This window comes from Pelophylax lessonae, assembly GCF_965119305.1.
Source record: "Pelophylax lessonae genome assembly, chromosome: 5".
Classification (NCBI taxonomy): Eukaryota; Metazoa; Chordata; class Amphibia; order Anura; family Ranidae; genus Pelophylax; species Pelophylax lessonae.
Window position 1 is genome coordinate 291,368,086 of NC_138772.1, and position 26,629 is coordinate 291,394,714.

General features: G+C 38.7%; 1 protein-coding gene across 1 annotated transcript in view; it reads right to left on the bottom strand.

Annotated features, from left to right (window-relative positions):
• The window catches only part of CDH18 (cadherin 18), an 850,149-nt gene that overhangs the window by 232,830 nt on the left and 590,690 nt on the right, over positions 1-26,629 (bottom strand). The gene's annotated exons all lie outside the window — the stretch shown is intronic.

The following is a 26,629-nucleotide window of genomic DNA, read 5'->3' on the forward strand; positions in this document are numbered from 1 at the left end:
CCAAGGTTCGGTCTTCTCTAGAGAAGCAGATAGTGTGTATGTTGCACTGCAGATACTAGAGTGTGTCCTTTGGGATTCCCTAGGTAGTGACAATGCACCAAAGTTGTCATATGACACTTGCTCTCAATGTCGGAGCACATGTCGCACCAGTGTGAACCGGGCCTATCACCTAGTAGTACCTATTTAACCACTTGCCGACTGCCGCACGACTATTTACGTCGGCAGTCAGCCCCTCACAGGCTACGTCGCTAGCCTGTGAGGGTCTAGGGAGCGAGCACGCGCTGCTGGAGGTGCTCTCCCGCTCCTGCGTGGTCACAGACCCCCCCCCCGCGCGTGTGACCGGCGGACCCAATGTCCGCCGGTCACTCGCGATCGTCCGTTAGAGTGGGAGAAAGGCAGGCGGCTAATGTAAACAAGCCGCCTGTCATTCTCCCCTGTGTATGAATGGTGTTCATACGGTTCTACTATGTAGGATCGTTGATCACTGTTCATACACCTCAAGCCACAGCCAATCACAATTAGAATCACGCCCCTAGGACACACATAACCCCTCCCTCTCAAAAAAAAGTTAACCCCTTCACTACCAGTGTCATTTTACAGTAACAGTGCATATGTATAGCACTGATTACTGCAGTAATGTCACTGGTACCCCCAAAAGTGTCAAAAATGTCAGTCAAGGGTCTGATCTTTTCGCCGCAATGTCACAGTACCGCAAAAAATTGCAGATCGCCGCCATTACACATTAAAAAAAAACAACAAAAATCTTTCCCTTAGTTGGTGAAAGCAATAACTTTTGCGCAAACAAATCAAAATACGATTTTTGCGATTTTTTTTTTTACCAAACATATGTAGCAGAAAACAAATTGGCCTAAAATGTTAAAAAATTTAGATTTTTACATTTTTTTGGGAATTTCATATAAAAAAATGTGAAAAATATTGTTATTTTTGCAAAATTGACGCTCTTTTTTTGTTTATAGCGCAAAAAGTAAAAATCGCACAGGTGATCAAATACCACCAAAAGAAAGCTCTGTTTGTGGGAAAAAAGGATGTCACATTTGTTTGGGTACAGCGTCGCACGACCGCGCAATTGTCTGTTAAAGTCACGCAGTGCCGAATCGCAAAAGAGGCCCTGGTCAGGAAGGGGGTAAAATCTTCCGGGGCTTAAGTGGTTAATTGCTTACAATGCGGCAGATTATCTATGATCCCGTTTTAGTGAATCTTCCCCATTGACATTCTCTGATGTTCTTCAAAGTCTCACTCTGGTATCCATCTGCAAAACCTTCAAATTGATGATACCCTTCTCCATTACAGCTCAGATTCCACACTTTTGTAAGAATACTTGTCTATTTCTAATCAAATTTTGTCTTGCAAATTTCTTTGCCAAAGATTTCTCCAAAATATTTGTGAAAAATTAAAGTATTCCCATTACATATTTAACAGGGGGTTGGACCATTGTTATATGCATGTACATTGTATTATGTTTGGAGTGACTGGGAGGTGTATGCATCAAATTATGTATATGCTTGAATATACATGAAAAAAAACTAATTGGCAAAATGACAGGAGAAAATATATTTCACAAATTGTAACATTTCTGTGTTTTTATCTATATTTTGGTTTCTATGTAATATTGCTGAGAGACTGCAAAAACGTAATGACTACTCCAAATTGGCTATTATAGTTCTACATTTCTTCAATCTTGCATGCCTTGACCACTACTTATTTAACACATGCATTTATTTATTTATTTTCTTTAGTGAATTTACTTTAATGCTGTTTCATGCGGTATTAACCAAGCATTTTTGCTTTTTGTAAATACCTCATAAAGGAATGGCAAATTGCCATTTTCAGTATTGTATACAATATTTGGGAAAATTGGTCATGTGACCAAGATACCACATGTCCTATGCTTTAGTGAATGAAGACCACTATAATTTAACTCAGAGTTTCCAAGCAAAAATGTTTTGTTAGAAATGTTTGCCCCTGCTAATATATATTTGAGGTTTTAAATTTGATAATATGACTGGAAGGAAGCTCATCTTATTTTTAAAATTAGCTTCTGATTTGGGGGCACGCACATATGGATTGGTCACATCCCAAGCAGAGTACTTAAAGGAAAGGCAATGTTACACATAGCAGTAAAAAATGCATTATTGCATTGTTAAAAAAGCAATTGAAGAAAGGCTGAATAGCTGTTTTAGGAAAACCATATATTATTTTAACCACTTGCTGACCAGCCGCCTTTATACGGTGGCAGGTCGACAGGTTCCCACAAATTGCCGTACCTGTATGGCGGTCTGCAGGAGCGATCCTGGGGGCGTGCACACGTGTGCCCATTCGCCAGCGGGGAAGTCAAACCAAGGGGCTGGTGGCCGCGATTGCTGGCGGGCACCCGCAATTGCTCCCTGTTAAGAGAGAACAGCAGTCTGCTGTTGTAAACACAGCAGACCTTTGTTCTCTTAGCTAGGGATGATCGAACGGTTCGGGTCCACCATCGGTTCGGCCCGAACATTGGGTGTTCGAGGTTCGGCCGAATTTAGAACTTTTTGCCCAAAAAGTTCGGAATTCGGCAACCAGAACCGCCCAAAATGCAATGCTTCAGGAAATGGGCTTTAAAAGCCCGTGATTGGACCAGAACCATTAGCAAAAGCCAATTGAGGGGGCAGGAGAATGCTAGGAATGTGATTGGAGTGACTAGGGGGTCCCTAGACCAATCATTAGTGAATACGCCCCCCAGTATATAAGATCGCCCCCGCCATATTCCCAGCATTGTTATACTGGACATGGAAGAGAGTGGAAGCAGTTCTGTTAATTTTACTTTAAAAGTGTCATTTAGCTATTTTTAGTGTGAGGAAAGGGATATCTAGTGTAGTTAGAGTGCTCCTTTACACTTAAGTTAGCTTCAAAAATTTAGTTTCTGTAGGGAAAGTGTTAAGTGTCAGGGGACCGTAGTGTAGTGTAGGGTTAACTGACAGTGACTGCTATGGCAGGGTGACAAAACCCTTCCATAGCAGGGTGACCGCTATAGAGAAATGATAATTTCTCTGTGTTGCTTCGGCACAGGCATGTGGCTTCTCACCAGCAAGCATTTTTTAATGCTGCAGGGGCTGCCACTGCCAGTGCTTTTTTGAGGACATGTTTGATGTCAGACATGACATCTGAATATGTGTATAGGGGGAATATATAGACATATATGTCTGAATATATACCCCTAGACATATATAGGTGTGATAGTAGCAGAAATAAATGCTTGCGCTAATGAAATCATTTACAGTAATATATTTCTGCTACTATCACACCTATATATGTCTAGGGGTATATATTCAGACATATATGCCTATATATACCCCCTATACACATGTTCAGATGTTTTGCCTGCCTCAAAAGAACCCCAAAAAATGCCAAAAAAACGCTAGCGTCAAAAAAAAAAAGATGCCCAGGTGTGTTTTTGCTGGCATTTTTTGGGGGGTTTTGGAGGCAGGCAAAACATCAGAACTTGTGCACAGTACCACTATACACAAGTTCAGATGTTTTTTCTGACTGCAAAGAACCCAAAAAAATGCCTGCTATTAAACCGGCAAGGTGTTACAGCAGAGAAGCCATATTCCTGTGCTTAAAGTTTTCTAATACAAACGATCTTTTTTTTTATGGTTCTGGACATGCTACAGAGCTGAAACTTCACAGGTACACCTTTTAGACCCCCCAGACACAAAATCACACAAAAAAAAGTTCTTAAAAATTGTCATTTTTGATAAAAAAGCCAATTATTGAAAAATTTAAAAAAAAAAAAAGAGATTTTTTGATTTTTACTTTGGATTTAGTATCTGGGGGGTCTAAAAAGTGTACATGTGAAGTTTCAGCTCTGTAGCATGTCCAGAACCCCCCAAAAATTAGCATTTTCTTATAATTTTTATTAGAACAGGTATACGGCTTCTCTACGGCGCTTTTTCTTGCATTTATCGGGCATTTTTGGAGGCAGGCATGACTTTTTTTGGATTTAGTGTCTGGGGGGTCTAAAAAGTGTACCTGTGAAGTTTCAGCTCTGTAGCATGTCCAAAACCAGAAAGAAGATAATTTTTCAGTAGAGCAGGGATGGTGGGACCCCTCTTTTACACTTATATGAGGTTTTTTTGGGGTTCTGGACATGCTACAGAGCTGAAACTTCACAGGTACACCTTTTAGACCTCCCAGACACAAAATCACACAAAAAAGTTCTTAAAAATTGTCATTTTTGATAAAAAAGCCAATTATTGAAAAATTAAAAAAAAAAAAAAAAAAGAGATTTTTTGATTTTTACTTTGGATTTAGTATCTGGGGGGTCTAAAAAGTGTACATGTGAAGTTTCAGCTCTGTAGCATGTCCAGAACCATAAAAAAAAGATTGTTTGTATTAGAAAACTTTAAGCACAGGAATATGGCTTCTCTGCTGTAACACCTTGCCGGTTTAATAGCAGGCATTTTTTTGGGTTCTTTGCAGTCAGGAAAAACATCTGAACTTGTGTATAGTAGTACTGTGCACAAGTTCTGATGTTTTGCCTGCCTCCAAAATTCCCCAAAAAATGCCAGCAAAAACACACCTGGGCATTTTTTTTTTGACGCTAGCGTTTTTTTTGGCATTTTTTGGGGTTCTTTTGAGGCAGGCAAAACATCTGAACTTGTGTATAGTGGTACTGTGCACAAGTTCTGATGTTTTGCCTGCCTCCAAAACCCCCCAAAAAATGCCAGCAAAAACACACCTGGGCATTTTTTTTTTTGACGCTAGCGTTTTTTTGGCATTTTTTGGGGTTCTTTTGAGGCAGGCAAAACATCTGAACATGTGTATAGGGTGTATATATAGGCATATATGTCTGAATATATACCCCTAGACATATATAGGTGTGATAGTAGCAGAAATATATTACTGTAAATGATTTCATTAGCGCAAGCATTTATTTCTGCTACTATCACACCTATATATGTCTAGGGGTATATATTCAGACATATATGTCTATATATCCCCCCTATACACATGTTCAGATGTTTTGCCTGCCTCAAAAGAACCCCAAAAAATGCCAAAAAAACGCTAGCGTCAAAAAAAAAAAATGCCCAGGTGTGTTTTTGCTGGCATTTTTTGGAGGGTTTTGGAGGCAGGCAAAACATCAGAACTTGTGCACAGTACCACTATACACAAGTTCAGATGTTTTTCCTGACTGCAAAGAACCCAAAAAAATGCCTGCTATTAAACCGGCAAGGTGTTACAGCAGAGAAGCCATATTCCTGTGCTTAAAGTTTTCTAATACAAACAATCTTTTTTTTTTCTGGTTCTGGACATGCTACAGAGCTGAAACTTCACATGTACACTTTTTAGACCCCCCAGATACTAAATCCAAAGTAAAAATCAAAAAATCTCTTTTTTTTTTTTAATTTTTCAATAATTGGCTTTTTTATCAAAAATGACAATTTTTAAGAACTTTTTTTGTGTGATTTTGTGTCTGGGAGGTCTAAAAGGTGTACCTGTGAAGTTTTAGCTCTGTAGCATGTCCAGAACCAGAAAAAAAGATCATATAGGTGTTAAAGTTAAAGGAGGCTCCCGAACCACATCCCTGTTCTACTGAAAAATTATCTTTTTTTTTTTCATGGTTCTGGACATTCTACAGAGCTGAAACTTCACATGCACACCTTTTAGACCCCCCAGATACTAAATCCAAAGTAAAAATCAAAAAAAATCTCTTTTTTTTTTTTTTTTAATTTTTCAATAATTGGCTTTTTTATCAAAAATGACAATTTTTAAGAACTTTTTTTTGTGTGATTAATAGTTAATGGGGCATGACCCAGAACCCTAGGCACTTTTTAGGGGCATTTATTGGGTTTTAGGGCTTAAAAATTGTGTTTTTTGATTACAGAAGTTCGGGTCCCATTGATTTCAATGGGGTTCTGAAATCCGGGCCGAACTTTCGTGAAGTTCGGGTGTTCTGGTCGAACCGAACTTTTCAAAAGTTCGATCATCCCTACTCTTAGCTAACAACAAAGAGCTCCTGTGTCCCTCCTATTTAGGAACACAGGTCTCTGTATTGATTTCACAAGCCCATCCCCCTCACAGTTTTAAAAAAAAAACCCTAGGCTCACATTTAACCCTTTGATCTCCCCTAGGTTAACCCCTTCCCTGCCAGTGTCATTAGTACAGTAACAGTGCATATTTTAGCACTGATTACTGTAGTAATGTCACTGGTCCCCCCAAAAGTGCCAACAATATCAGTTAAGGGTTCAATCTGTCCGAAGCAATGTCGCAGACCCAATAAAAATCACTGGTCATCACCATTACTTGTAAAAAAAGAATAAATAAATAAAAATGACATAAATCTTTCCCCTAGTTTGTAGACGCGATAACTTTTGCGCAAACCAGTCAAAAACACTTATAGGGATTTTTTCTTTACCAAAAATATGTAGCAGAATACAAATTGGCCTAAAATGATGAAAACATTGCAGAGGTGATCAAATACCACCAAAAGAAAGCTCTATTTGTGAAAAAAAAAAAACATAATTTTTTTTTGGGGTACAGTGTCGCACGACCCCACAATTGGCCTGGTCAATAAGGGGGGAAATCTTCCGGTCCAGAAGTGGTTAAAATATAAAATGTACATTTAACGGCTAAGTTCACCTTTTGGAGCATGTTATACATTGCACCAATATTTGGGATGTGACATGTAACATGCTCCAACTTTCCCTTCTGCAAATCCCCCTGTGACAGCAGACGGGGTTCCTCTGCCCACACCCACTGTCAATTTCCATATTGATAAACAAAGGTGATAAATTTACAAAGGCACAACAATTAACAGACCTAAATGGGATATACTGTATATCTTCCTAAATGGTACCTTAGAAGGCAAACTTTTAAAGTTGCCAAATGCCTATTTTCCAAACTCGTATCACCTATAACATAGAGTAAATTAACTAAAATGGTTCACATCAGGGTGTTTAATAGTAGGTGGAGATTTCCCCTCCCCATAGACCCTCTACAAGACACATCATCAGGCAAAACGACTATTTCATTCAAGGTACTCAAGAAAATAAATAATTTATCACTCTCTTTAATGCTGGCAAATACATGGCGTACTACCCCACACCTCTGGGAAATATTTCACTTATACTCAATTCCCCATGAACGATAATCCCATATCAATTACTTGGTCATCTCCCAGAGGGACCTCCCCCCTATTGGCAACAGCTGAAATGGTATTCAATCCATCTCTGACCACATTCTCTATAACTTTGAACGTAACTACTTGCTAACTTAAATAATGAACTGAAGATTAAATTTAACATTACTAACCAATCTGAGAATTCGCAAACACATTACAGATGCTATTAATATGTATTTCTCTCACATCTCTCAAGTAAAGCTATCCCTCTTACCTACATGAGAGGCACAAAAGTGCACGTTAAGAGGCAAATTTAGCAAATGGGGAGATAAAGGCAAAAAATAATGTGAACACTTAATCTCGGATCTCGCAAACAATATAGCACTTCTAGAAGTGCAACATAAAGGTACATTAGCCATACCAACTGCAGCAGAGCTGCTGCAAGCATGGAAATCCCTACAAAACATTCTCTACCAACAAGATAGCAGAACACCTCTATTGATACCATACTAAACTCTATAATCTTCCTCCACAACACTAACCTGCAGATACACAGGGAGATAGGAAACAAATGATCAAAGACTGCCTACAACAGAGCAAACTATCCACATTGACTACTGAAGAAATAAACTCCTTAAAGCAAACTATAACTGAAGATGAACTCCTACAAGCAATTAGAGACCTAAAACCAGGTAAAAGCTCAGGTCTAGATGGGCTGATGTCCCATTACTATAAAAATGATGTTACTCTCCTCAAAACACCTCTCTTACAGGCCCTAAATTCTCCAAGCAGTCCTATAAAAAAAAATCTACTGATCTCCCATGTTGCCATTATGCCTAATCCCAATGAAGACACTTCAGATTGTTCAAATTACAGACCAATCTTACTGCTTAACATTGACATAAAAATACTAGCCAAAATACTTGCCATTCATCTAAGACCATTCTTATTGAAATTAATCAACCCTGAACAAATTGGGTTCATGCCAGGTACAATGTCACAAAAGCTTTACACCTGATTTTTAAGACACACCTTAGTGCTGACGGAGGCCTTCTCCTATCCACGGATGCATAGCATGGGATTACATAATAGCCACATGTGCATATATAGGGTGAGAAACCAAAATGCTGTCTTTGATTTTTTTTCACTCCAACAATGCCCTACAGCAAAATTCAAGACAAATGGTTCTCTGAATCAGTTATTTTAAAAAACGGCACTAGACAAGAATGCTCCTGGTTCCTCCTCATATTAACATTAGAAGAATTTATTAGAACTGGAAATCTTAATAACTTTACAAAGGGCTTTTGTGTACATGGTAGACAGTATAAAGCATACATTTTCTTCCTGACCCAGCCGCATACAAACCTACTTGTGGCTTTCACATATTATGGTTATTTCTCTAATTTAAAAAACTATAACAAAAAAGAAGCCCTAAACCTTTCACTCCCAGGTGAAACTCTATCTTTTATGCAACAAAACTGAACCTTTAAATGGGTTCTCCAAGCCTTTAAATATATGGGAGTTAGACGTACACCTAACCTAAAAACCTATCCAAACATAATTTTTATTTAGTTCTTAACCACTTCAGTCCTGGAAGGTTTAACCCCCTTCATGACCAGGTCATTTTTTGCGATACGGCACTGTGTTTAACTGACAATTGTGCGGTCATGCGATGCTGGACCCAAATAACATTGATGTCCTTTTTTTTCCCACAAATAGAGCTTTTTTTGGTGGTATTTGATCACCTCTGCAGTTTTAATTTTTTATTTAAAAAAAAGACTGACAATTTAGAAGAAAAAAAAACAAAACAAAAAAAAACAATATTTTTAACTTTTTGCTATAAAACATATCCAATTAAAAAAATGTAAAAAATCACATTTATTCATCAATTTAGGCGAATATGTATGCTGCTACATGTTTTTGGTAAAATAAAAATCCCAATTAACGTATATTGATTGGTTTGCTCAAAAGTTATTGTGGCTACAATTTATAGCAGGGATATGCAAACTATGGCCCTCCAGATTTTGCAGAACTACAAGTCCCATGAAGCATAGCAAGACTCTGAGAGCCACAAGCATGACACCCAAAGGCAGAGCCATGATGGGACTTGTAGTTTTTCAACAGCTGGAGGGCCACAGTTTGCATATCCCTAATTTATAGGATAAATCAATGGAATTTTTATTTTTTCACGTTATTGTTTACTAGTAATGGTGGTGATCAGTGATTTTTAGTGGGACTGCAATATTCCGGTGGACAAATCTGACGCTAAGTGACACTTTTTGGGAACCAGTGACACTAATAAAATAAAATAAAAATGCACCGTCACTGTACTAATGACATTGGTGACAGGGGGGATCAAAGAGTTAAATGTGTTCCCTGGAAGTGCTTCCTGACTGTGTGGGGGGATGCTTTGACTGGGGGAAGACAGGGATCCATGTTCCTGCTCCATCTTTCCCTCTCACAGTTCTGCCTCTCTCACAAATGATCGACCGGTGCTGGTGAACATCGAGTCCGCTGGACTTGCTGATTGGCTCCTGTTTTGTCCAATCCCAGCAGAAACGGGTTGCTGGCGACATGCATGCCCCAGACCCAGTGCAAGAACTGATGTACAGGTACATCATTTCGCGCAGGAGTGCTGTCCTGCCGCAGTATATCTGCACAGGGTGGTTCATAAGCAGTTCAAGAATTAGAACAAGACCTGATGAATTGGAACTTAAAGTATTTTTCTTGGTTTGGAAGAGCAGCCATCATTAAAATGAAAATGTTGCCTAGACATTTATATTTTTAGTTTGTCTTTCCCAATAAATTACATTCCACCTTCTTAAAAACACCTAAAAAATGTATATGAGCTTATAAAATGCCTAAGATTAAATTTAAATAATTCACCAAACCCAAAGAACAAGGGTTTATGGGCCTCCAAGATTTCAGAGAATACTAGTATACTATACACCTTGCAATAATTGTAGACTGAAATTGCTATGAAGGCAATAAAGATTGTAAAGAATTAGAGTGTAAAATCCCCACAATACCACTAAAATATTCTGCCTGGCTAGCATCGTAATGCCTACCCAACTCTCTGAAACAGCACTCACTGACTAGAGCCACACTTGAAGTATTCCATTAATTATCTGCCCTGCACAATGTCTCATCCTCCTCAGGCCTGCTGACCCTTATAGCATTTCCACCAGGTATCAACAATACAGAGATTCCAACTAGAGAAATGGCAACCCTCTACTTGCTATGCACTGTTTCCATCAGGGCTCAATAAAACCCAAAATCGCATTACAGAAAGAATCCCGCATCAAGCATTGCCCGATCTGGACATACCTACAATTGTAAAGTTATCTTGTCAACTATAAACAAGAAATTAACTTTATTAGACCCTTCACAGCTTTTGAGACAGTATTTCTCAATAGCTCAGAGTAAAAAAATACTTCAAAAGTGTACAACTGGTTACTACAAAAAGAAATCCCTACAGCAGCTACATTTAAGGAACTGTGGAAAACTGCTCTTCAACCTCCAATTCAGGAGAACTAATTGAAAAAATTGCATTTTGGCCCACCAGTATTCAATAGGGACACGCATTTAGGAAATCCTCACACGCTGGTATGACAACCCCTGTAAAAATTTAACATCCATATCTGAAGAAATTAGACAAGTGCTGAAGATGCTAACAGGTCCAAGGGAATATGTTCCATATTTGGGGGCAATACCCTTTAATTGTTCCATTTTGAAATGATATCCGTGACTTAATCATTAACGTCACAGACAGGAAAATAAACCTCACACCAACATGCTGTTTGTTACAGATCTCTACATACTCCCTATGGAAATACAAACACTCATGGCATCTATTTAAACACTTTGCAGCCTATAAATCACTAATGAAAGTATGTACCCATTAAAGACATAGAACAATCAAAACACTGTAATCCAAGCAAAGAATCCTTATTCTCCCAACTTCATAACATAATAAACTAATACATAAATCACCAATCACATGAGCCTACTATCCAAGCACCAGATAAAATACATATATTCCTCTATTATCCTTACCCTACGTACTACCCAACTCTTTTTCCTGATTCCAAGATTTCTATTCCTTAATTACTTTTGATGTTGCTGAGATACACATCCTGCCAGATGTGTTGAGGCAAACCCTGTGGATAGGAACCATGTTTAAGCCCCTGACAGAGCACATACATACAGCAGGGGCAATCTATCACTGAGGTTACCATTTCCCATTACAGGTTTGGAAAAATTGCAACCTCTTTTCCCTGCAGGAGCCATCTCAGGTGGAAGATCCGCTTTAGAATAACTTGATCAATCTAGAGCCAAATCTAAACCCCAAATGTCTACTTATGCTCTACCACAATGAACTCTCAAGGGGAGAAGTTCTTGATCTTAGAATGACATCAAGCAGTGACTCTGAACAACAGTTTACAGAGCCAGAAAAATAACATAACGACTAAACTTTTTATACTGTGATCTCAATGGCAGCACATCTAAATGAAATCACTAAAGCTCTGAATTTTCTAAAGATCTACACAAGATCCAAATGAAGGAGGGGTGCACCTACCTACCTGGGTACCATATTTGTCAGCATGCAATACATATGGACCCAAATACAGAGGAACAAATGTCAAACTAGACCTAGGCTAGTCAAATAGGAGCCTGAACACCATCAATTTCCTACCCCCAGCAACCTAATCGCTCAGCCCTGCAACAACTAATTTTAGAAAAGCTTTGAGCTGTCAATATTTTGATGAAGCAGTGAGAAATCTCTAAAGCCTTCCATGGAGATCACTGGTTAAGAGAGATTACCTGGAGTCTACTAATGACAGGGGATGGAACCAATCCAGGCAAGGATAAAAACATATTTTACAGGGTTTCTAGCTTATATTAATGCACATGAACAAAAACACAAAATAATAGATTCCTGTTATATTATTACTTTTCCTATTAGCCAGGCAACAGCCAGCAAGACACCAACTTTCCACTGGCTTGCAAGCTATCTACCGCACATAGGTTCACATTTCCTTGCATACAAGGCTGCGTTTACAGCCATGACTGGAGTCTGCTCTGCTAGATCTGCTAGAGTACATGCAGCTAGGAAGACTATCATGAATCAATTTCTTATAAAAAAAAAAACTTTATGGAACATTTGCAAAGCCTTATCTAAGCAAATATATTCCCAGTTAACCTGGTACTAGGAAAACATGCTTTTTTGTTATTATCTTATTACAAGAAGGGACTCTACCTTAATGGAATGGCCAAGAAGAGAACTCAACACATTGTCCTAGGACTACCACATGAAAAAAAGAAAGTCGCTGTTTAACTTTAATTGTTTATCTGTTCTTTCTGTTTTTTAATAATGTTTACTTTATTTGTTTGGTGGAGGAAGGCATCTGTTTGAAGTTAACAGAAAGATATACAGTAAGGTATATCCATAAACAACTATGTATTTCCCAAATTCAATATCTTACTAATAAACACCTAATTAGCCTCAGTCACTCCAAGAAACCATGCAAATAGTTGTATGAAATGTTAGGGGCTGAGATCTGCAGCTAAATGCATGAAAATACTGAGACATTGAAGTATGCTAATGTAAAGAAAAAGAAGAATTTCACTGCACTTCGGTTGCTGACTACAGCTAGCATAAATTGTGGGTGACAATTAACAGAATATTTAAAATAAAATGAAGTGCTTAAAAGTCCATTCTAATAGAGTACATGAATCCAATAGGACACTCATAGTGCGTTGATATATATATATATATATATATATATATATATACAATTGTTGGTGAGATGATAATCCTCCACCAATACCACAGCACACTAGGCCTCTTACCCTCAAACGTGGACCACTAAATTATGGTTGGTCTGACAATGTTCCAACACTCTTCAGGCTCACGCCTTTTCACCAGATATTCCACCAAGCTAAATGTCATCCCCTTCATGAGCATCTCTCCACAGGTCTCATTCAAAACTGTGCCCAATTCATTTGGATTATCCCCTGATGACGTTAGCACGCCTAACGAAACGTGCGTCGGGAACGTGAGACCGTAGAGTTCCGGTGAGGTGGAACGCAGACGCGGAAGCAGCGTCCCATCCACCAGGAGAAGCTGAACGATTTGTACTACTGTGGCGTTTATTTACCACTATGGAGTAAGTGTATTACTTTTATTAAATCTCTTTATATGGCAATATTACGCTATTGGAGTTTCCTTATTTCTTATGACATGTTGTCTGGAGTCTCGGAGTCATCTGTTTACTTCTGGCTTATCACACACTGGATGTGAAGACTGTAATAGGAGATTTTGGAGCTCTTGTGGAGATACATTGCGATCATGACCCCCTATAACTAAGGGGTCAACTTCTTTTGGTAAGAAGTATTTTATCCGAGCACTGGGTGTATGGTGATTGGTGAAGGCATTTCACATCAAGTCCAATTGTATTTGCTGCTGGAACTTAAAGTTTGCACCGAGCACTTTTCAAGGACTATGTTTATTAACTTTATTATTGCTATATTCATTGGAATATTCACTTGCAAATAATTGGTTCATATGTTTATGTTATTTATGCATTAGCACTTTATTGTGAGTATACTGCTGAGCGCAATAACCCATATTCACTATCTCATTTGGATTATAACCTTTTTCAAAAAATTGTTTTTTAAGGAACTCAGATTCAGGAGGTTGGCATCCTAAAAAGTACAATTTATTTTTAAACTATGACATGTTCTTCATCAGGAAGATAGTACCACATGCTATAGGTAAGGCTACGGCCGAAACATGTTACCATTTTACCATGTTGCACACTGCTGTCATGCTGGAATAAATTGCATCAAAAGGAAACATTTGTGTGCCAGCTTTTCTTGTTACATGGAAGCAATTGCATGCATCTGGACGCTGCAGCCTGAGCACCGCCACTCAGTTCCACATTAATTTCACTATGCAGTAGAGCTAGGGTGAGTTTGCATCTATGATAGTAACACAACCATGAGCAACTGTGATTTGACCCATGACCCTCAGAATCGTCCAAACACATGGACTCATCATGTAGAAGAAGAAAGGACAAGCGCACATGCAGCAGAGCCAAGAGTAGATCATTTGGCGCCATCCATTCTGGAAGTGTCATATAGAAGCGGTACCTGGAGTTCTTTAACCACTTCAAGATTTTAAATGTAAGAGATAAGTCCCCAAAATCATTAACAAGAGTTTCCAAGATCCTGTTGACCCTCTTTCTCTAGAGAGGTCAAACGAGATCTAATCATAACCCTGAATGGAATTTAGTGGATGGAAATACACTCCTAAGGTATTTGGCTCCCATTCTTGTCTCCAGGTCAGCCATGATGATTACCATGGTAAACCATGGTACGATGAACCAGATAAGGAAATCTTTTACTTTTCAGATATTTAAGAAAGACCTTAATCTATGGTAATTGTCTATGGCTCATCAGCTTTAAACTCCTCCAAGAAGGAAGCTTTAAATAAAAAAAATAACACTGGAATAAATTACATACACTATTAAACAGATGGCCAATCACAAAAGCTTCTGGCCTGAATGGTCTTCCCATTAAATTTTACCAAAATAATTACACCGAAAGTCACCAATAATAATTTTACTAAAGTATACAACATTATGTTGGAAGCTTGTCAGTATTTTTCCCTCATGCTCAGAAGCTTATATTAAACTTCTCCCAAAAATAGGAAAATATCCCACATCCTAAGTTTCATACAGACCCATTTCACTGATAGATATGGATGCTAAAATTCTTTCACAAATCACACATTACGATTGACTGACCAACTTTCAAGCTTAATTGTGACACCTCTATTGGGATTTTTAAAGGCCAGATCAGCCATTCCAAAGCGAAAAAAGTAAAGTTATATCTGTTCTGGAATATTCTAAAATACACTCAAAGAAGGACATAGTACTTGTATCACTTGATGCTGAAAAAGCATTTAATGTTGATTTTAAATCTCAGTTCCAAGTCATGACTGCTATGGGCTTCTCAGGTGCAATCCTTAATCTAATTTAAAGCATGTACTATTTCTCCTTAGCTAGGATTCATATCATGAACCACCTGTCAAAACAAATAAAATAAATTAAAGAAAAACTACAAGGCTGCCCACTTTCACCACCCTTATTCGACATAGCTATAGAGTTCCTTTTGAGGTACACCTCTCAATTAAATAAAGATCAGCCAAAAAGAGCTTAGAACTGCACTCCTTGCAGATGATATACTCATTGTCTCTTCTCTGTGCATAACTTTTCTACTCACTTTACACTATTCCAATACTCCTCAAACATAATAATGTAATCAAATTAACAAAAGCTTTTGCCACATTTTTGTGTCATGGTAAAATACCACACATCGTTATATCTAAACTTTATCTCCCAATGATTAAAGGAAGTCTGGGTTATCATCTTCCTCAAGATACTCCAATCTAGACAAAAAAAGGGAGAAGGAGGATGGAGGCTACCAGCTATATTGCAGGGCAAAATAGGAAATTTACTTCCAGAGTTGAAAAACAGCTTGCTCTGCTGTGACAGAAATGTAGCCCATAGGGAGACAAAAAATAAATTAGGATTGCTTCCTCAGATTTTAAGTATGTTCCAGCCCATGATATACCATCATTCACACAAAGCAGGGGCTATATGGCTTTCCATCTTTGAAGACAAAAGGGGTTCACCAAAATTACCCATTTATTTCAAGGTAACATCAATTCCTGAAAAACCTTCAAAATGATCTCAATGGAATTCAAAGTCCCTTCTAAACATTATTTCAATCGCCTACAAATAATAAACAATGCAAAATCCTGCTGTGGAGTCATACAAATAGCTTTCAAAAACACTTTTCTAGATAAGCTAATAAAAGAACACACCTTCTCCATATCTGATCTATACCAGCCATTGAACAATAGCTTTTCTAAGCTAGTGTAAAATACACGTCCAAAAAATGGGTACTCCAATTTTCTCTCTGAGGACTTAGCGGACAAACGACTACAAAGGGCTACAGCATATTATGAAAAGTGATTGGAAAGAAAAGGCCTCAAGTAGAGAAACCTAGCCTCAGCGCTTGCCTAATAGTTAAACAAATGAGTTTGAAAGTGCTATCTGTGCTCATATGTGTAAATCAATAAATATGTGCAATAAGTACAGCTTCTATGTACAATATTGAATAAATACAACATGTGAATAAATGAAAAATTGTACAACTGAATATACAGACTGAAAATTTGTTACATAAGTAAATGATGCCAAATACAGATTGTGCAATATATTCCAAAAAATGCTCTGTGCACATTAAGTGAATGAGTGAATGAATAGTCTCTGCACAATGTGCAATATGTTAAAACCAAAAGGGTTCTGTGCACAAAAAATTATGTTAATAAACAACTCTGCTAGTGTCCAAAAGATGTTGTATATACACACTCTTTATATTTAAAGTGCAGGTGCTTGAAATATAGGGTGCTCCATTCGTGATGTGTGATCCACGCGTGAAAGAATTAAATCACTCACCAGACTTATTGGGTCATACCTGTCATATGACAGTACAACCGTTTGCGCTTGTGTGGTGTCCCCCACTGGGTAAGATGTGGTGGATCTGGTTCAGCAGGTCTGGCCTGTATCTGCAGAGTTCCTAGATGTCTTTTCCTCCCATAGGATCATGCAAGCAAGCAAGCTCCAAATAGTGTAGTATTTCTCAAAAAAAGTTTATTTCCACTCCAGGTACACACACATAAATAATGTGGCATAAAAAAGAAAAAATCTCGTAAAATCTCAAAAAAATTGTGTGTGGCCGTCACGTTGAATGGGTGAGCTAGAGTGGGATGCGGTACTGCAGCAATGCGCATGCACCTTTCCTGTTTGCGTTCCACTCAGCTCTCAGGTGACGATGCTACGTGCGTACCATCTTACGTGCTTCATCAGCATGCTGACGTCCTCAGAGATGGGATGGCACATAGTGTATTGCTGCTTATGTTGTCTATACCTCTCTATATACATATTATGAAAAGTGATTACTAATGAACTTTGAGGAGAAACTCATTTCAAAATATTACACAAAGCATATACGGTACTGCATCCCCATATTGAAGCAACCCCCCCCCCCCCCCACCAGCTATGTGGTTCCTTAAATTACAGGAATTATATACAGTGAAAAATCTCATTGCTACACCATCAAGGTTAGAAGTTCAGGAAAACCTGGGTACACTGAGTCATTTTTATCTACTCCCAGAACTATGGGAATTCCCTTTCCAAAAGATAAGAGGTTCTTTCCTGGGAACTCAACAGTCAAACCATTTGTCCCCTACAGCCCCCTTCCCCAACTACTTCCCTTCCCCCACTTCCCATAGCCCCTTTTCTACTCCCTACACTTTACCCTCCCTTCCTGACCTAGATCTTCCTTTTTTTTTTTTTTTTCTTCTTTCCTTCCTAGGACCATTAAAATCCATTTTCCTTTCAGAATTCAGGCTCCATAGCCCCTTTTCTACTCCCTACACTTTACCCTCCCTTCCTGACCTAGATTGTCCTTTTCTTTTTCTCTTCTTTCCTTCCTAGGACCTTTAAAATCCCTTCTCCTTTCAGGATCCAGGCTGGATCTAGAGCTGTCCCCCTCTCCCATTTTAGATAGGAAAACCCACTCCTTCCTGTTACCGAAGTTAGCATTGGATGATATACGGCAGATAATAATGACTTCTGAAGGTTTAATATACTATCTGAATAAGGATAATGAAAATTTGTGCACATACGTGGGAACTATGTTGTATATCTATGTAACACATGTGAACTATATTATTGTACCATTCTTCCTTCCTCTTGAAAAAAATAAAGAATTTAACTGAACTGCACTGGAAGAATCTAAAAGTAGGTGCAACCAACCAGTAGCCCAAAGATAAGCAATAATGTCGAGGACATTTAGGGTCATACTGCAGGAAATAAGAACAAAGGGGAATCAGAAAAAGGGACTGATGATCATTTCCCCAAACAAAGCATATCTCATTGTCTCTGGTATTGAGAATCATTTGTCTTGGATTTCTTTTGATTACAAGGAAATAGAAGTGTGAATGGCTGTGGGGATGTTTTGTTATATTTGTTTTCAAGCCCCTTGACTTGACTCATACGGATCACTGTGATTAGAGCGGTAAGTTTTGCTGTTTCTAATCAAGTCTGCAACCTATCCATTTCTTTTTCAGAGACACTAACTATATATTTAGAAAGTTGAAGACATAAATAGGACACAGTCATTTATTCTACTATTGTAATGTTGAGTCAGAACAAATAATAAGCAGTCAAGGTAGAGCTAATTATGGAGTCTTCTCTTTTTATTTTCAAAACAGGCAATTAGGCAGTGAAATACATTTGCATGGGTTAGCTTTCACAGGCATAGGTGATTATATAAAAATACTGTCTATAAAGAAACAAAGAAACAGTGAAGCAGGGTTCTAGGTGACTGTATGCTGAAAGTAGGAAGTCAGGCATAAGAAATTATATTCTTATGTTCATAATCGTTATAATGAAACTGTTTGTACAACTAGCAAATGTGTACTCATTCAGGAATGAGTTCATTTAGGCTGACTATCAGGCCTATAAATTAGTTTTAGCCCAAAGTAGGTCTGTGAATTTATAAATACCTTCTCAATGCAATAGATAAACTTGTCTGAGATTATGGAGCATGTATAGTAATCCAGAACTATGAAAATATAATACAAAAAGGTGCAACTTTAACCACTTTAAGACCGGAAGGATTTGTCCTTTCCTTACCAGGCCCTATTTTGCGATTCGGCACTGCATTACTTTAATGGATAATTGCGCGGTTGTGCGATGCTGTATCCAAATAAAATTGATGTCCTTCTTTTCCCACAAATAGAGCTTTCTTTTAGTGGTATTTGATCGCCTGTGCGTATTTTATTTTTGATCCCCTAGCCTCCCAAGAGTGAGCGCCGTGCATGTATCGGGATTTGCCTGGGAGCGGCTGTCTGCCGCAGTACATCTGCGGCAGGCGGTCATAAACTGGTTAATATATTAACCACTTCCCGCCTGCCATATAGAAAAATGGCGACCGGGAAGTGGTTGCTCTATCTTGACTGCCCATCATATGATGTTCAGCAGGATAGACTGCTCTGCGTGCCTATTAGTGCCACCTACCAGTGCATAGCAGTACCCATCAGTGCTACCTATCAGTGCCTATTGGTGCCACCTACCAGTGCCTATCAGTGTCACCTATCAGTGCTGCCTATCAGTGCCCATTAGTGCCACCTCTCAGTGCCACACATCAGTGCTCATCAGTGCCACCTATCAGTGCAGCATCATTAGTGCCCACCAGTGCCGCCTCATCAGTGCCCATCAGTGCAGCTTCATCAATGCCCATCAGTGCTGCCTCATCAGTGCCTATCAATGCCCATCAGTGCTGCCTCATCAGTGCCCATCAGTAGCAGCCTCATCAGTGCACTTTAGAAACATTACCTGTTTGCAAAATGTTCTGACAAACTAAGAAAAATGTTTTTTTTTTTCAAAATGTTTTGTCTTTTCTGTTTCTTTAGCAAAAAAGAAACACCAGTGTCATCTATCAGTGCACCATCAGTGCCTACCAGTTCCACCTATCAGCGCCCACCAGTGCTGACAATCAGTGCCCCCTTTTAGTGTCCATCAGTGCTGCCAATCAGTGCCTATCAGTGCCTCATTATCAGTGTCACCTATCAGTGCCGCCTACCAGTGCCCATCAGTGCCAACAGTGTCACCTATCAGTGCCCCTCAGTGCAGCCTATCAGTGCCGCCTATCCATGACCATCAGTGCCACCTCTCCATGTCCTTTATTGCTGCCTATCAGAGCCCATCAGTGCCACCTATTAGTACCCATCAGGTCCACCTATAGGTGCAGCCTCATCAGTGCCTCCTCATCAGTGCCCACCAATGCCACCTCATCAGTGCAGCTTCATTAGTGCCCATCAGTGCCACCTCATCAGCATACATCAGTCAAGGAGCAAAATTGCATGTTTGCAACATTTTATACCAAACTAAGAAAAAAAAGTATTTTTTTTTTCAAAATTTTCTTATGCAAAAAAAAAAAAACAGTGGTGATTAAATACGACAAAAAGAAAGCTTTATTTGTGTGGAAAAATTGATAAAAATGTTGGGTACAGGGTTGCACGACCGTACAATTGTCATTCAAAGTGTTACAACGCTGAAAGCTGAATAATTGCCAAATGGCCTGGAAAGGAAGTGGGTATAAATGCTCTCAGTAAGCAAGTGGTTAAAAGGAAATTAAAAAAAAAACTCCAATGTATGTATGCAAATTACCTTTAGCATTACTGTTCAATGTTTTATGATACTACCAAGCAGTACAAAGAAGTACCAAGCCTCCAATAAGTGACTACTGTGCAGTACTTTGCCATGAGGAGTTGAGCCTTGCAGTAGAAGACTCAAACGACCTGCAGAATGATAATGTGAGGGAGGTAAGTAACTACAAAATTAAAAGACATTCTCCAAGAGGAACATTTTCAATAAAAGAAAACAATATGGGCTTTATTTACTAAAACCAGAGAGTGTAAAATATGGTGCAGCTGTGAATGGTAGCCAATCAGCTTCTAACTTCATCTTGTTCAGTTAAGCTTTGGCAAAAAATAAAAGCCTGTAAGCTGATTGGTTTCTATGCAGAGCTGCAGAAGATTTTGCACTCTGCAGTTTTAGTAAATCAACCCCTATTTGTCAATAAGAATTTGAGAAATGTATTGTTCAAACCATCAGAATGTTACAAAGAAGCTGACAAATATACATACAAATATACAGGGGCTGAGTAATCAAATCACAAAGTGACTAATCCAAAGTACTCATCATTAAATTAAATATATCACTCTGTGGTTCCCATGTGCAACTTAGGTACAACAGCAACAGCAAGTGCGTCTTCTCTTTCTGTGACATGTTGGCATGTACATTTAATGTGAATAAGTTCAGATGTACGTTTGTGTGTGTTGTATTTGCAGTGAAGCTATAAGGCTCCATGCACAGTGGCTTAAAAATTGCTGCTTCTACAAGGGGTATTGGGTTCTGCTGTAGAAGCAGCTCAATGTTATCCTATGTGTCTACGCACATTAGGACAATTACAGGCATATTTTAAGCTCAATGTCTAGAGGCAGGAAAAAAAATCTTTCTGGTTTGCGTTTCTGATTGGCAGAAAAAATGCAAAACTCTCCTAAACACATCTAAAATCTGAACAAAAAATGGTCTATATAAAAAAATCCTTCTGGTTTGCGTTTCTGATTGGCAGAAAAAATGCAAAACTCTCCTAAACACATCTAAAATCTGAACAAAAAATGCTCTATATAAGCGTTTTTTTCTGCCAAGGGAATGGGCTTTTTTTTAAGCTCGTGTGCATAGAGCCTTAGTAGTGACTCTGCATGCTAACAAAGAGCCTGCGAATGTTGAATTCCAAACATTAAAAATGATTGCTTTTGAACAATACAGTGAGAGCAGCCTGTTCATCTGTTAAAGATAAGATGGGGAAAAAAAACAAGGGAAGCGCTCCCCTAGAGTAAAACCTCCTTACAAAACCTCCTTACAAAATAAAAGGAGGTTTTACACTAGGGGAGTGCTTCCCTTGTTTTTTTTTTCTCTTATCTTCCATTAGGCTCCATTCGCACCAATGCATTTTTTTCTTGTTCAAAATATTTTATTAGTTTAAGAGCATATAACCAATAGATAAGGATATGGAAGCAATTTCCCAAATACATGAAAATTGCATAGCACAGGGTCCAAACAGGAACAAAAATATATCTATAAAGTTTTAAGTATAGAACTATATTGCAAAGGTGGCATTCAATCGGGGTAAAGGAAAGATGGAGCAAGGTCATGATCTCCTCCAGGACACCCCAAGAGGGATCAAACTGTGGCCCAGAGGGAGACAATACATTAGGAAAATCAACATACAAACTAATATAACGTGAGAATTATAGGGCATCAAGAAGAATTATGTTCCGTTTGGAGCAATAAGATAATAAGAAAAATGTAGGCACGGGGTGTCCTCTAGAGACACCATGAGATAGGACCTGAGTATTTGGAAAATAGATGACTGTAGCTAAAAATAATTGTATTTAGAGAAAACCATATAATAAGGATGTAGGAAAGAGAAAAGAGAACTAGAAAGAAGGAAGGGTGAGCCAAATAAGAATAGAGAAAAGAGGCTGCAGAGTCAAAAAAAGGAAGGAAAGAAAGGTAGAAGGTAGGTCTCGAGAATAGGGCAGGAATCCACATGACGCATGAGCCGGTGTGGATAGGGCATTACCGAAAAAGTAGCACAGATTCATTAAAATCTGAAGGAACAATTTTAGAAATCCACTGTCTCCATATGGAGTCAAATTTGCTCAAGGTTGCGTTATCCAAAGCTGTCACCAATGCGTTTTTTCATGCTTTTTGAAGAAATGCAGGACATATTTTTTAATGGGTTCCTATGGAACACTTTCACATTAATGCATTTTTTTGTGCCTCTGCATTTTGGAAAGGGTCAGGGACATTTTTTAAACGCTTCTACTTTTTTGATTTGATAGACTTCAATGGAGAAGCTACAGAAAAGCATGAAGTGTGTTTTACCAAGATTTTGCCATGCATTTGCATTTTAAATCTTCCCAGCAACAAATTGTACAAAAAAAAGCAGAAAAAAAAACGCAAAATGCAAATTTTGGTAAAAATGTGGAAATCACAGCAAAAAGCACTACAGATAGGCCCCTTTCACACGGGCTTTCTGATCAGGTCTGCCTGTCAGTTTTTTAGGCGGACCTGATCGAATGCTCCATGCAGCCCTATGTCTCCGCTGACACCCGCTGCTATCCGATCCGATACTGTATGTGAGATCCGGATGGATTGAAACCCTATTTTCCATCCGTCTGGAGGATCGGATTGGATAGGAATGGATGAAAACAGACAGGCGGTCCCTTTTCATCCGATCTCCCATAGAGGAGAGTGGGGATCTGACAACTCTGTCTCTGCACAGAGAGAGGAGACAGACCTGTCAGCCACCTTCTCAGCGGGGATCGGGGGATCGATCACCGCTGAGCAAAACGGAGTCAGTCGGGCGCACCGTCCATGTGAAAGGGGCCAAACGCTCAAAAGCAACATGCATAGGTGTGAATCGAGCCTTACAGATTACAGCCCAGACCTTGTTGGTAATCTTTTAGGGAGAGCAGCTGTACCTGGTAAACCTCACCCTTTTATTGGATGATTAGGTTAGAATTAATTCCTTCTGTTAAATAATCTACAATGTAAGAGTAAAAATGTTATTTAAACTGTGCAAATAAAAATGCTTATAAGTGTAGTATTTTTAGCCACTTCTGGACCAGAAGTTTTTACCCCCTTAATGACCAGGCCATTTTTTGTGATATGGTGCTGCGTTACTTTAACTGACAATTGCGCGGTTGTGCAACACTGTACCCAAATTAAATTAATTTCCTTTTTTCCCATAAATAGAGCTTTTTTTTGGTGGTATTTGATTACCTTTTTTTGTCTTATTTTTTGCGCTATAAATAAAATTCTGAAAAAAAAAACATTTTTTACTTTCTGTTATAAAACACAGCCAATATTTTTTTCATCATTTTAGGCCAATATGTATTCTGCCATATATTTTTGTTAAAAAAAAAAAATCTCAATAGGTATATATTGACTTGCACAAAAGTTATCGCATCTACAAACTAGGGGAAAGATTTATGGAATTTTTTATTATTATTTTTTTTTTACTAGTAATGGTGGCGATCAGCAATTTTTAGCAGGACTGCAATATTGCGGCGGACAGATTGGACACCTAACTGACACTTTTGAGGGGACCAGTGACATTTACTACAGTAATCAGTGATAAAAATATGCACTGTTACTGTACAAAGGACACTGGCATGGAAGAGTCTAACCCTGGGGGCGATCAAAGTGTTAAGTGTGTCCCTAGGGGGTGCTTGCTAACTGTGTGGGGGATGGACTCACTAGATGAACATAGAGATCTGTGTGTTCCTAAATAACAGGAACACAGGATCCCTTTGTTCATCTCTGACAGAACAGCGGTCTGCGTTGTTTTCATAGGCGGACCGCCATTCTGTGTCTATGGGGAGCGATCGTGGGTGGCTGGAAGACATTGCATCCGCTGGACCCACTGATTGGCTCCCCTCTGGCCAATCAGCACCCCCACTGGATATTGCACAAAACAATATACAGGTACGTCATTTTACGCAAAAGAGCCGTATATGTGCGGCGGCTGGTCGGCAAGTGGTAAACCAGACATAAAAAACTGTGCACATGCTTTAGTCACATTTTGCTAAGAAAATATGATATTATGATAGTAAATAATGCAAGGAGTAAAAAACAACTATCAGCATCCTTTTTGTACTTGTAATCTAGTCGCTGAATGTTTAATCTATAGGAGTGTTCATATTTTTTTTATATCTAAAATAATGTCTGATACTGAACAGGTACTGAGATTTTAAAACGTCCTTAGCTATGCCTATTTTGGCTAGTTATGATAAAGGGAGCATGAATACCGTTGGAAGATGATTAAGATGCCAAAGGTTGAGCTAATGAGTCATTTGAATTCAGAAAAAGCAAATCCCCATTCCTGGTATATAACCATAGCACATTGAAAAAGATGTGATGAAAGATTAAAGCATAATTGTGTCTGTGTAAGAAAAAAACTTGCATTTATACAGGATGTTTAGCAGATATGGATTGAAGCAGAAACAGATGGATGCCTATTTTCTTGAAAAAATGTCAATAAAATGATAAATGACTGTAATATATCAAAAATGGATTACTAAAAAGGACTTTTCAATGCTTTCATGAAGTTGCAGACAAAACAGATATTGTATACACCAAAATGCCATAGCTTTTTATCTAAAACTTTTGGAAGAAGAAAACAAAACCGCCACAACTTTTTCTTCCCTGTAATGAAAGTACAGTAAAAGAAATACAAGTATTTTGTGAATATATTTTTTTAAATACTAAGCTTTTCAACTAAAAGAACAATCATCAAAGCAACACACAGACTCAGCATGACGGAGTAAATGCTTTAACACTAAACTAGGTTTGCTAAAAATACATTTAAGGACTATTTAGACACTTTACTTACAATGAGGAAAATAATTACTGAAGGCATAGAAAAAATAGTGTGAAATAATTTTCAACATTTGTGATTTACCACATTTTCATCTTATTTTAAATAGGTAACAGTTTAACGTTCTGGAAAGATTTTTTTCTTAAACAATGCCCTGATTTTGGTACAATTAGGCAAGTGGCAAATGTTCGCTAGACGAAGTGAAGCTATGCAGCAAAATTGCAAAACAAAAAGAATATTATTTTGTTTAGCTTAAACACAGCTTTATGGTATTTATTTTGTTATCATTCTTTAATCCTTTAATAGATCAAGCCTGCTTAGCAAGAATTGTTTATCCATTACCACCTGGCCTTTTATAAAAAAAACAGCCGGACGGGAGCACTGTTTTCCCAGGTGGACATCATATGACATCCTTCCAGTCCCTTGCCTCATGCATGCCCAGTGGCACGATCTTGATTGACCACAAAGATCACATGGTACAGGGAAAAATCACAGCAGGCTTTGTGTTGCTCTGGGGAACCCATGACAATTCCGGACCTCGTCACCTCCGGTTAGACCGCATCATGACACAGCTGGTGCAAGTCACCAGTGCGCATGCGCAGGATCAAGAAAAATTGTAAGACAGAGCAGACAGCTGACTGAGAGGAGGCGGGGCTGAGGTGGGACGGAGTTGCCGCCATGTCATCGAGTCCTTACAGAAGTCCTTACTGAACAGAAGGAGCCACTTTTAATGGCTAGAAGCCCTGCATTAATGATACGACCACACCTCCTTCCCGCCTCCTCTAAGTCAGCTCTGCATGTGCAAAATTCTCCTCAACCTCCGTCCTGCCTCCTCTCAGCTCTGCCATCCCCCCCCCCCCGCCCCCTGTAAGGACTCGATGACACGGTCGCAACTCCGTCCCACCTCAGCCCCGCCTCCTCTCAGTCAGCAGTCCGCTCTGTCTTAAAATTTTTCTCGACCCTTGAAAATGTCTTCTGCGCATGCGCACTGGTGACTCGCACCAGCTGTTTCATGACGCAGTCTAACCGGAAGTGACGAGGTCTGGAATTTTAATACATTAGCTTCAATATATATATATATATATATATACTGTATATATAAAAAAAAGGTTATTTTTGAATAAAATGGGAAAAAAATTGATAAAAGAAAGTGAACAAGCAAAGCTGACAGCCTGATTAAAGTTGTTGAACAGGATTATGACAGCAGATCAGAACAAACTCCAAGAATAGCTGTTTTTTAAATATTTGTATAACAAGGACCAACGCCTAAGATTTGAAGGACCCTTCCTTAGATCTCTTGAGAATCTACATTGAATACCCTCAATTTCAATGTTTTCAAGTCTTCATGTATAGTCCAGAACCATCATTTAGTTAAAATATTTTGACGACCCTCAACACAAATAGTGCCACACAAAAAAT